The sequence below is a fragment of the Trichosurus vulpecula genome, chromosome 1, assembly GCF_011100635.1.
Source record: "Trichosurus vulpecula isolate mTriVul1 chromosome 1, mTriVul1.pri, whole genome shotgun sequence".
NCBI lineage: Eukaryota > Metazoa > Chordata > Mammalia > Diprotodontia > Phalangeridae > Trichosurus > Trichosurus vulpecula.
Genome location: NC_050573.1, coordinates 350,917,166 through 350,928,992, shown reverse-complemented (window position 1 = coordinate 350,928,992; position 11,827 = coordinate 350,917,166). Strand labels below are relative to the sequence as shown.

At 39.8% G+C, this 11,827-nt stretch overlaps 1 pseudogene; it reads left to right on the top strand.

The window, feature by feature from the left end:
- The first annotated feature begins 10,485 nt into the window (after positions 1-10,485).
- Positions 10,486-11,235, top strand: LOC118838337 (annotated as a pseudogene).
- Positions 11,236-11,827: the final 592 nt, after the last annotated feature.

Sequence of the window (11,827 nt, the reverse complement as noted above, 5' to 3'; positions counted from 1 at the left end):
TATTCATTCTCAAAAGTATTTTGCTTCTGACTTTTACTTCCCTCAAACTCTTCTATCATCTCCTTTCTATCAGCCATCCTTCTATTATCCCCTTCCCTTCCTACTTTACTGTACAGGAAAATAGATTGCTACACCCAGCTGAGTGTGTAGATTATTCCCTCTTTGAGCCAGTTCCAATGAGTGTAAGATTCATGTGCTCCCCTCCTCACTTCCCCATTTTCCTTTCCACTGTACAATCTCTTTCAGGCCACTTTATGTCAGATAATTTCTCCCATTCTCCCTTTCTCTTTCCCCTACTCCCAGTGCACTTTTCTTTCTCATTAAGGGATGAGATTTTATTTTTTAGATAATCATACCATCATATAAAACTCACACTTCTACTTTCTGTCTATGTATACACCTTTTAACTGCCCTAATAATGAGAAAGTTTTTAGAAGTTATAAATATCATTTTCCCATGTAGGAATATAAACAGTTTAACCTTATCAAATCCCTTATGATTTCTCTTTCCTGTTTACCTTTTTATGCTTTTTGTATCTTGTATTTTCTAGTCAGCTCTAGTCTTTTCATCAGGAAGGCTTGAAAGTCCTCTGCTTCATTGAATATCCATTTTTCCGCCTAAAGGAGTATACTCAGTTTTGCTGGGTAGGTGATGCTTAGTTGTCATCCTAGCTCTTTTGCCCTCCAGAATATCATATTTTAAGCCCTGTGATTTTTTAATGTAAGAAACTGCTCAATCTTGTGTTCTCCTGACTATGGCTCTATGATATTTGAATTGTTTCTTTTTGGCTGCTTGCAGTATTTTCTCCTTGATCTGGGAGCTCTGGAATTTGGCTATAATATTTCATGAAATCTTTCTTATGAGGTGATTGGTGGCTTGGTGGATTCTTACAATTTCTGTTTTACCCTCTGATCCTAGCATAGCAGGGCAGTTTTCCTTGATAATTTTTTGAAAGATGATGTCTAGTCTCTCTCTCTCTCTCTCTCTCTCTCTCTCTCTCTCTCTCTGACTTTCAGTTAGTCCAATATTTCTTAAATTATCTGTCCTGAATCTATTTTCCAGTTCAGTTGTTTTTCCAATGAGATATTTCACATTTTCTTCTACTTTTTATTCTTTTGATTTTGCTTGATTTTTGATGTCTCATGCTTTCAGTTGCTTTATTCTAACTTTTAAGGAATTATTTTCTTTATTGAGCTTTTGTACCTCATTTTCCATTTGACTAGTTCTACTTTTTAGGGAGTTCATCTCTTCAATGAATTTTTGTATTTTTTCCCCCATTTGGCCAGTTCTACTTTTCAAGGCATTCTTCTTTTCATTGGATTTTTGTGCCTCTTTTACCATTTAGTCTATTCAGTTTTTAAGGTGTTATTTTCTTTGATATTTTTTGTGTGCCTCCTTTACCAACCTGGTGACTCTTTTTCCAAGATTTTCTTGCATCACTGTCATTTCTCTTCCCAAATTTTCCTCTACCTCTCTTACTTGATTTTTAAAATCCTTTTTGAGCTCTTCTATGGCTTGAGACCAATTCATATCTTTTCTTTTAGGCTTTGGATGCAGGAATTCTGACTCCATTGATCTTCCCTGTCATCATAATAACTTTCTATGGTCAGAATGTTTTTTCTGTTGTTTACTCATTTTCCAGGCTATTTCTTGACTGTTAACTGTATGCTAAAGTGAGACTCTGCTTCCCAAGTGTGGAGGCCACTGTCCCAAGCTTCAAGTTTTTTGTGCAGCTTTTTTCAGAAGTGATTCTAGGGACCCATAAGTTTTTTTTGGCTCTTCCAAATGATAAGATCTAGGGAGAGGTGTGTTTACTCCTCTCTTGTACTATGCATTGTTTTGTGAGTGACCACAAGCACTCTTTTCAACCCTGGAACTGTGACTAGAGTCCCTCCTCCCCTGGGGACCCAAGCCCTGCTGTGCTAAGACCCAGGACTGTGACTCAGATCCAAGTATAGGCAACACAACAGAGTCCTGGCCCTGATGCCAGCAAAAAGATCCCTATAAATCTTCTTCTGATCCGTTGTCCAATCTTTTTAGTCTGTGGGCTGAGAGGTTTGGAAACTGCCACTACTGCCACTGATTCAGTTGTGCAGAGGCCTGCTCCTGATTTGCTGGGTCTGGTCTGGCCTGGCCCAGTCTTGTTCCAGTGCAACCTGACTAAACTGTGCTCCTCTTTCACCCTGGTAAAACAGACTTTTCCTGCTGGCCTTCTACTTTGTCCTGGGCTAGAAAATTGTTTCACTCTGTCTTTTGGTGGGTTCTACTGCTCTAGAATTTGTTTAGAGTTGTTATTTAAAGGTATTTGGAGCAGTTTGGGGGAGAGATCAGGCAAGTCCCTGCCTTTACTCTGTCTTCTTGGCTCCACCCTCTGAACTGATCTTCCACCAAGTAGCATTTTAAAGAACAAAATAAGTTAAATTTTAATAGACAGAAAAAGATTTGTTATTGATATGGGTGGGAGTCAACTCTGTGCCAGCCATCTGTATCTAGCTATAGAAGTGACTTATCAGAGCTAAGATCAAAATTAGTTTTTTTTTAAATATTAAAAATATATGGCATAAAAATTAATGTAATTTAAACCTTAACTATATAAGCAATTAAATGAAAATCAAGAAAGAGAAATGAACAACAGAAATGATACTATCTATAGTAATTTTATTTAGTGGTTTAACCAGTGAAAATTAATTGCCACAACAAGGATCCCAGAAGAGCCCAGAAAGCACTTTGGTCTGGAAACAGTTGACTTCCCAACAGACAGAAAAGCGGCAAGAAAGGAAACATGAGGTTGGAGCATAAGGTCATTTGTAAAATCTTACAAAGAGGGTTGATGGAAGATTAAGAGCAGTTTCAGTTCAAATGGTAAAGAGAAGTAGTGGAAGAAAAAAGTTTGTTTAAAGAAAGGTTAGCAAGATTTCTAACTAAGCAAAATTCAGTCCAATGGCATTTCAGAATGAAAATGAAAAGATGATTACAAGCAGAAGAAAATTGGAAGATATCTTCCAGTATTATTATAACAAACTTCAGTATCCAACAAGGAGAATGGAACCACAACAGTGCAATCCTAATGTCATAGTCCTGGATGTGCTAATTAAGAAGGAAAAGTTTGGCACTAAAGAAGCAACACATTTTAAGGGCATTAAAGGACTAACATAATCTAAAAGGGGGAAATATGCCAAAGGCATGGGGGAAAATGAAGCTTGGACCTTTTTAATGCTCAAAAGAACATGACCAAGAGGAACATTAGTACCTAACAAACTATATGCCGGTCTCCTACTTATACAAATTTGTTTTGACAATTCACAAATGAAAGATATCCTTCATAAGGGTACTAGTAGGAAGACAAGTTGGCTTTTACAAGTGATATTCTACAGTATACATCTTCACCAATTCACAATTAACTGAAAGCTATAGAGAATAAGATATCTTCTTATGCTTATTATTTCTTGATTATGAAAAATATATTAGAGTCAGTAGAAAGAAATAACACTTTATAGGCTCTTTCACAACAACCATCCATCAAAAATTATTTAAACTTCTTTGAAACATAACAAGAGGAATGACCTTGTTCAAATGATACTCTACTGATGAACATCAGGCAATCCACAAAACAGAGAGATACACGCTCACCAAAAGTATTTATCACACCAAAACTGTGATGGGTGATGTCCTGTACAAAGACCAGTTTACAAAGAGATTCCCTGTGGATTGTAAGGACCTGCAGATACTCCTGTATATCTTCTAGAAGGCATTGTACTAATTACATTAAACTGCAAAGCACTGCTGAACCTCCTGGGAGAGATTTGTAAGCACTCAAAGAAGGTTAACCTGACCATCGATGAGAAAAACCAAATGGATGTCTATTGCCAAGATTTCTATATATGTTTGGATATTATGCATCAGTATATACATCCGGGACAGTGTATCAGTAAGGCAAGATTCATGACCTCGAGTATGACCATGAACATGCCGATATGGTTCAAAATCGCAAAGAATGAAAAACTCTCTAGGTAGAAGGCAGAGGAAATATAACATTTATTTAGACTCCAGAAGATAAAATCCCAAGACCTACAACTCCAATTCTATATAGCACTAGTTATATTCCAAAACCAGTAAGCCCACCTCAATGTAGCAACAAGGAAATTATAACACAGTATTACAGCAAGGAACCAAGTCATCCTGTGACCTTCCCCCTTTTAGGGCCTTCCCTTAAACAATCACTCATGAATCCTAACTGTCTGCTTGCCTGTGTCCTCTTCCCCCTCAGTTCTCTGGTCTCTGCAGCTTCCTGGTTTCCAATCTCCACTCTGCACTCTTTTTGCTATTCTGTCATCTCAGAGTTCTTACTTCTCCTCTTTGGCCTGGATTCTGAATTCTTGCTTCTGCCTTCTGAATTCTCAGTTCTCAATGGCTACCTTGTGGGTGTATATACTCTTTTTAGGGCCCAAGGGCTTCATTCCCAATCAGCAAAAGGGTATGGGCCTGAGGCTTAGCGCCTAGTGAGTAAAGAGATTAGGCCTGCCTACAAACAAAGCTCTAATTAAGTTTCCCTTAATTGGCCCCACCTGAGGTCTATTGAGTGAGTGGGAAAGGTCTTTAATCCCTGATTGGCATCACAAAGGTGTGGGCCTGCCTCTAAACAAGCCTCCCTTTGTTAGCCCCACCTGAGGCCTATTGAATGAACAGGAAAGATATTTCACTTACTGATTGGCCTCACAAAGAGATAACAGATAATCAACTAGAGGCCCAGAGTTGGATAGAAAGAGGATGGCTAGATAGATTGCCTTTGGCAGTTCCTTTAATGCCCCCAAAACTACCCATGATGGCAAAGCCCCATTTATTTTAAAAGCCAACATTCTACCAGTATTGTTATATGGCAGCGACATGGAATATAACTGTCTCTGAAGAATTAAATTGAATATCACACAGGAAGCATTGGAGAGGTACATATAGGTATAAACAGGCTATAACACATAACTTATAAGTTACTCTGAAGAATAGGAGCAGTAGATGTCACCAATGAATTGTTGCGATAAGAAGAGATGGGCTTATCACATGGCAAGATTGGGGGTTGACAGACAGTTAATGAGAGGGCTGCACTGTTACCCTTGCAATGTCAAGAGAAAGTAAGGATGGGCTTCTTCACATTTGGTGGATCCCCTGTAGGGAACTTATGGGAAAAAATGGAAAAGACCCCATTAGATGTTGAGCCCCTTGAAGTAGGGGTCATTTTTTGTCTTTCTTTGTATCCCTAGCACTTGACACAATGTCTGGCACATAGTGTCTGCTTAATAAATGCTTATTGAGGAAAGAAGATTCTGGGAAGATATCAGATTAGGTCAGAAAATTCTAAGCTCTCAAGATTTTCCTCCACAAAAGAGATAAAATAGCATCTCAGGGTGAACATAGAGCAATAAAAATAAATAAGAGGGGAAGCAGAACAGGGGTGCTCAGAGAAGTGAAGAAAAATCCCAGGACAGAGTTTGGTCCCTGCAAAGAATAAACAATTCCAGTCCAGGTCTGCTTAAACAGCAAGGGGCAAGCCCTGGGGTTAGCTGGGTTGGAAGGCTCCCTTGGCCTCAGCCACAGGAACTTCTACCCCGGGACAGTGAGGGAGGGGAGTTGGATGTCCGAGCCTGGGAAGATCGAGGGAATCTCTGCTGACAAGGAATGCCAGACCTAGCTGTGAAATGCAGATGTAGTCAGGAGCAAGAAGGAGCCAGCACATGCCCAGTGGGTGCAGAAGCAGTGGGGCAGGGACGCTGTTGGCTGTGGGCACTTACAGGAAGCTGGAGTTCTTGGTTTTGGTTCCAGGACAGAGGGGAGACCTGAAGGAGGATCTGAGGCCAGAGGCACCATCTCCCATACATTGAAGCTTAATTGTAGCCTTGGGGGGGTAGGATAGGGGAGGAGGAAGGGGGAGAAAGAACAAAATAAAAAATGCACAGCAGAGAACAAAAGAAAACTTACAAGGAACCAAAGATGGACAGCTCTCAACACAAAGCATAGCTTTTATTATATAGCCTTTCTTGAAATGGAAATTTATTGCTATATATTTTGAATCCTTTCATAGATTCTGTTGTGCACATGACATGCTTTTTTCTCTTATTTTTTATTTGTTTCAATATTTAAATTTATATATTTCTTTTTCTTTTCTCTATTGTGTATTTAAGTCTAAAACAAAAATACAGTTGAAAGAATAAATGCTTATTGACTTGACTTGGTAGGAGTCAAGGCACAGGATGGACAGACGAGGTATAATCTCTGTCACTGGAACTTTAAAATCAATCATATGACAGATCCAGTTGAGTATTTGAAAAAGTATGTCTAACCTGTATTTTCAAGAGTTTAGAAGAAAAGAGGTAAAAGCCCTATTAAACAGTTTGATTGTTTTGTTTGTTTGTTTTTTTTGGAGGGAGGTAGTTGTTGGTAGGGATTGTTATTGTTAAGGCAGGTCTACCAAAGGTCTGCAGTAGGTCATAAAATGCTAAACCTGTGCTTCTTTACCACCCCTTAAGAATGACAACTTCCTCAAGCCCAATGGGAAAACCAGCCTCCATGATTTTAAACTAGAGTCATGACTATGTTTAGGTGTGGGGATTGAAAAAAGAAGGGAAACCTGGCTGGATCATAAGAACTGGCATATCCACAGGAGATGAGCTTTAAAAAGTGACCCGATAGAATCTCAGAAAAGGGGAGAGGCTAATAACATATCACGTGTCAACTTCATATTTATATACACATATAGGCACAAACACACACAGACAAACAGTTCCCTTTATAGGAGTCAGCTTGGGTACAGAGAGTAATGAGGTATTTTGGACATATCTCAGTTTGATAATACATTTACTATAGTATAGCACTAAGAATGAACACAATGTGCCATCTGTGGCCTGATCAGTACAGAATACAGTGTGACCACTGCCTCCTTTGCTCTAAACCAGGGTTAATAAAAGGATTTATTCTGTAAAACTTGGACTCAGTCAAAAGGCTGCACTCAAGGTCGTAGAAGGCCATGTGTGGCCTCAAAGCCCCAGGTTCCCCAACCCTGCTCTAAACAATCCTTTCTTCTTTCCTTCCTTCCATTTTCTTCCTTCCTGCCTTCTAAACTGGGCCTTTGATCTCATTGCTATAGGGAGGTCCCTTGAGACCTTCCCTCTACCAAGGCAAACTGGCACCTTTTTTGCAGTTTTTTTACCTCAGAGATTTGTCTGGGGCACTGGGAGGTCATTACCCAGCCAGTATGTGCCAAAGACAGCACTTGGACCCAGTATTTCCTGATTGCAAAGAGCTTTCTCTATCCCTTGCTTCATGCTGCTTCTATCTCAGCTTCTTACCTTTTTTGTGAGTCTGTCATGGACCCTTTTGGAAGTTTGGTGAGATCTAAGGAAATCTTCTTAGAATAGTGTTTAAAAAAAAGTAAAGAAAATGCTAAATTTCAGGTAGAGGTAGTGAAAATACAGATGCGATTTGTATTTATTTGTCCTGATGTTTTAGGCTATATTCATAGAAGGAGAGTATCCAAATCAAAGGAGGTTTCTTGAGGAGAGTGCCTGATGAGGGTGAGAGCTTGAGCAGCTAGAGCTGCCATGAGGGAAGTGTGGGAGAAGCAGTCCATTCTGTGTCACTTAGGGACTATCCCAAGAGAAGCTCTAATTGCCTGCGTGGGATGGAAGCCCTGGGAAGCTGTAACTTATCTTGCCTGTAGGGTGGAAAGGTAGCCTGGATGCAGAAATGGAGCATCAGACCTCACTGATAATTCCTCAGTAAGGTTTAACATAGTGGAAGTGGTAGAAGGTCAAAGGAATAAGGAAGGCAAAAATTAGTCAGGTATCTGTTGAAGTGGCTGATGATGAAGTTCAGGGAGATAGAGGCCCGACTGATAATAGCAAAGACAGTAGGAATTGATGTAACTGCTGCATGCTGTGCATTAGGATCACTCTTCTAATTTTCATAAAGTAAGCCCAGTGAGTTAGAGGATTTAGGTTACAAACTAAGGGCACAGGGAAAGTTTCACTGGTCAAGTTACTCTTTGCTTAAACTGGCATCTCTACTTTGTGCCTTAAGATGTGATGTCTTTTTGTTTTTGTTATTGTGAGTGCTGACGCTGGAGGGTATGGTATCTTTGAAGGTGTAGTGGCAGCTGCATGCTGAGCAGGAGTCTATAGTTCACAGCCGGGGCTAGTAATCTTGAGGAATTTCATTTTCCTGGGGAAAAAAAGCCCAAGAGACCTTTCATCAAAAAGATGAAAGCTAGGACCAGATACACAGTGACTTATAAATGTTCTCTGAAGACTGTGAGGTGGCTGCTTTAAATTCCTGCTGTTCATTTCACAAAAGGCCATGCAGATAATTAAATGACATCATGTTCATAAATCTCTGATCTGTCTTCATTTCCTGGGCATCATAACCAGTCTGGAGTGGGGATAGGGGAAGGCAATGGAGTGCACTGCTTCTGGCCATCAGGTAATGAGTATAATCATGTATCTAAACCCAAATGCACCGCTACCTGCAAGAAATGTGACCATGCATAAAAGCAATAAACAAAAAACAATCCAGGAATAAGGAAAGCAGGCAAAGAAGTATATCACCGGTGTCATTAAAAATAGTACAACTAGAAATTAATGAGATGCTACTAGACTCTTCCCTTCTGCATTCTACAGACATTGGGATAGCATCCCAAGTCCCGAGTCCCCAATCCATCTTTTATCAAACACTGATGTCTTCTTTTTCTAGAGACCTGTTAGTATTTCTTCCCCATGTGGGCACTAAATGTGCCATGTTTGGATTCTATAGAAAGTGTCACTTTCACATACAGTCTCTGTGCTCTTAGGAAACAGAAAAGCTTATATTGCTTCAACTATTTCTACCTCTCTATTGCTGAGAGACCATCAGTATGAGATGGGTTATTGGCCCTCAGAACTGAGATCATACGTGTCAGAACCTGATACTGAAAGGGAGAAAAAGGTACTTGGATATCAAGGCATCATGGATATAAGTGATTGCTCTCAGTTTTGTCATATATGAAGTGTAAGCACTTAATTTCTTATTTCTGACAGTTTTTGGTTATAAGAATTGAGTGAGTGATACCCAACAGACTGTTCGTTCTTTTGCTGGGGGTGTGATGCAGGAGAAGGGTGGCATTAATATTGGACAATAGGGAAGGGTTTGCAGATGGAACCTTTGGAACTTGATCTCTGTGTCATGGGCTGATTGGTAGACTTATGGGATGCGAATTGATAAGCAAGGAAACTAAAATTCTAACTAAAAATCAGGTCATCTATCTGTGGTTTATCCAGTCCAATATCTCTACTATTTGACCTGATTTTTCTCTGCATCAGGAATTTTTAACCTTGGATCAATGAATAGATTTCAAGAGTGTCCATGAATTGGATGGAGGCCAAACCATCCCTGGTTTTCATAGTGATGGGGGGGAGTTTATCTTGTATACTAAAATGATGGTCCCATCAAACGGCTGTCCCCACCATTTCACTCTAGCTAATACATGCACATGGTTGCTATTCATCACACCTGCTCTCTCTCTCTCACACACACACACACACACACACACACACACACACAGGTATGGTTGTCAGGTACCTATTCCCGTCTCTGGGAATTAGACTAACCTTGTATTTATAATCACTATAGAGACTAAAGCTGGCTGGCTTCTCCTCACTTCTTTCTTTTCCTCCTCCCTTATGAGGAGTTAAATATTCCCAGATTACACTACACTACTAGGCCAGTTAGGTGGCTCAGTGGATGAGCCAGGAGTAAGAAAGACTTCTCTTCGTGAATTCAAATCTGGCCTTAGACACTTACTAGTTTGTGTGAGCCTGGACAAGTCATTTAACCCTGTTTCCCTCAGATCCTCATCTGTAAAATGAGCTGGAGAAGGAAATAACGAACCACTCCAGGGTAACAAAGAGTCAGATACAACTCAACGACACACTAATCTATAAGACCACACTACAGAGGGCTTGGCTTTGAGCATTGCCTCTCTTCCAAGCATTCCCTTACTTCTCCATATCCGAGAAGGCAGAATACTTGCCTAAACTCACTTCTTCCCCTCCTTCTAGGAGAAGGTGATTTAGCCAGCTACACCTACTTTCAATAATAAACTCAACTAGAAAAGCATGAGGTCCACCTTTCAGTTCTGTCCCTTGAGAACTTCAAAGAATCATTAATAATAAAAGAAAAGCTCTGAACCTCTTGATCAGCCCCTAAGACCTGGTCACTAGAAATGGTTATTCTCTTTATCTAGTTTTTAGATTTCCTGGTTAAATTTCAGCCAGCCATTGGTGACCTCTCATTAAACACCCCCTTCCTCTGTACTCTGCAAATGTATGGTTATAAAACACACAGCTTCCATAGTTGACCCTAGATTTTATGCAATGAGAAAACAAAATCAGAATTAAAATAACAACTTAAAGCACATCAAGGAAATGAATTAGAAGTAGATACTGGGGGAGAGGAAGTGGGATGATGGCGGCAGCAGCAGCAGCAGCGACTTCCGAGTGGCTGAAGCCATACGTGGTGGCCCCAGTGGGGCAACACAGCGCCTCCCTGGTCATGCTGCATGGTTCAGGTGATTCTGGCAGAAGATTTAGAGGATGGATCAATCAAGTTTTAAATCATGATTTAGTTTTTCAGCACATAAAAATTATTTATCCAACAGCTCCTTCCAGGCCATATACACCAATGAAAGGAGGACTCTCCAATGTGTGGTTTGACAGATATAAAGTATCAAATGATTGCCCAGAACACCTTGAATCTATTGACTCAATGTGCCAAGTACTTGAAAATTTAATTGATGAAGAAGTAAAAAGTGGCATAAAGAAGAATAGGATACTAGTGGGAGGATTTTCAACGGGTGGATGCATGGCACTACATTTAGCATTTAGGAAGCATCGTGATCTGGCTGGAGTATTTGTACTCTCTAGTTTTCTCAATAAAACATCTGCTGTTTATCAGGCTCTTCAGAAGAATGAAGGAACTCTTCCTGAATTATTGCAGTGTCATGGCACTACTGATGAGTTAGTTTTTCATTCATGAGGAGAAGAGACAAATTCAATTTTGAAGTCTTTGAGAGTAAACATTACATTTCATAGCTTTCCAAATCTTTATCATGGGCTAAGCAGAAGGGAGCTAGAGAAATTAAAATCTTGGGTTCTTGAGAAACTACCAAAAGAAATAGAAAAACCAAATGAATAAATCAAGTGTTTGTGTTTTTAAGTAGTATGTGTTTGTAATGTCCTTATTATCAGAAGTGAATTTTGCTGCCAAAATATTGTATGATCAGTGATCACTCCAATTAAATTACTGAAACTAAAAAAAAAGAAGTAGATACTGGGTAGTGACCAATCACAGAGAGAAAAGAATTTGCGAGAAATATTTTTTTAAAAAAATCTTTAATGCTTTCTTAGTCTCTCAGAGAGGACAATTCAACAACTTTTCTCAGAGAGTTATTTCTTCATATTAGACGGCTTAGATACAGGGTTGAACTTCTCTGATCTGGGTGTAGTTTCTACTTTTCCAATCACTGTAATTACCTTCCTTCTCTGCCTTCATCTAAAAGGAGGAAGAGGAGGAGAAGGAAGATGTCAGTGCCACCACTGCTCATCTTCCAACCTGGTCTCTCCCTCTCTCATGGTCCAGTTTAAAAGCGTCCTTCGGGATGGCATAACCCTACCAAAGCTGAGAGATGTTCCATCTCTTCCTGAACTAGCAGGATGAAAAAAGACTACAAGCCCTAAGGTTCTTAGTAAAATATTTTCTGTAGGAGGTCATCGAACTTCATTCTCATCTGAAGGGAAAGTTAAGTGCC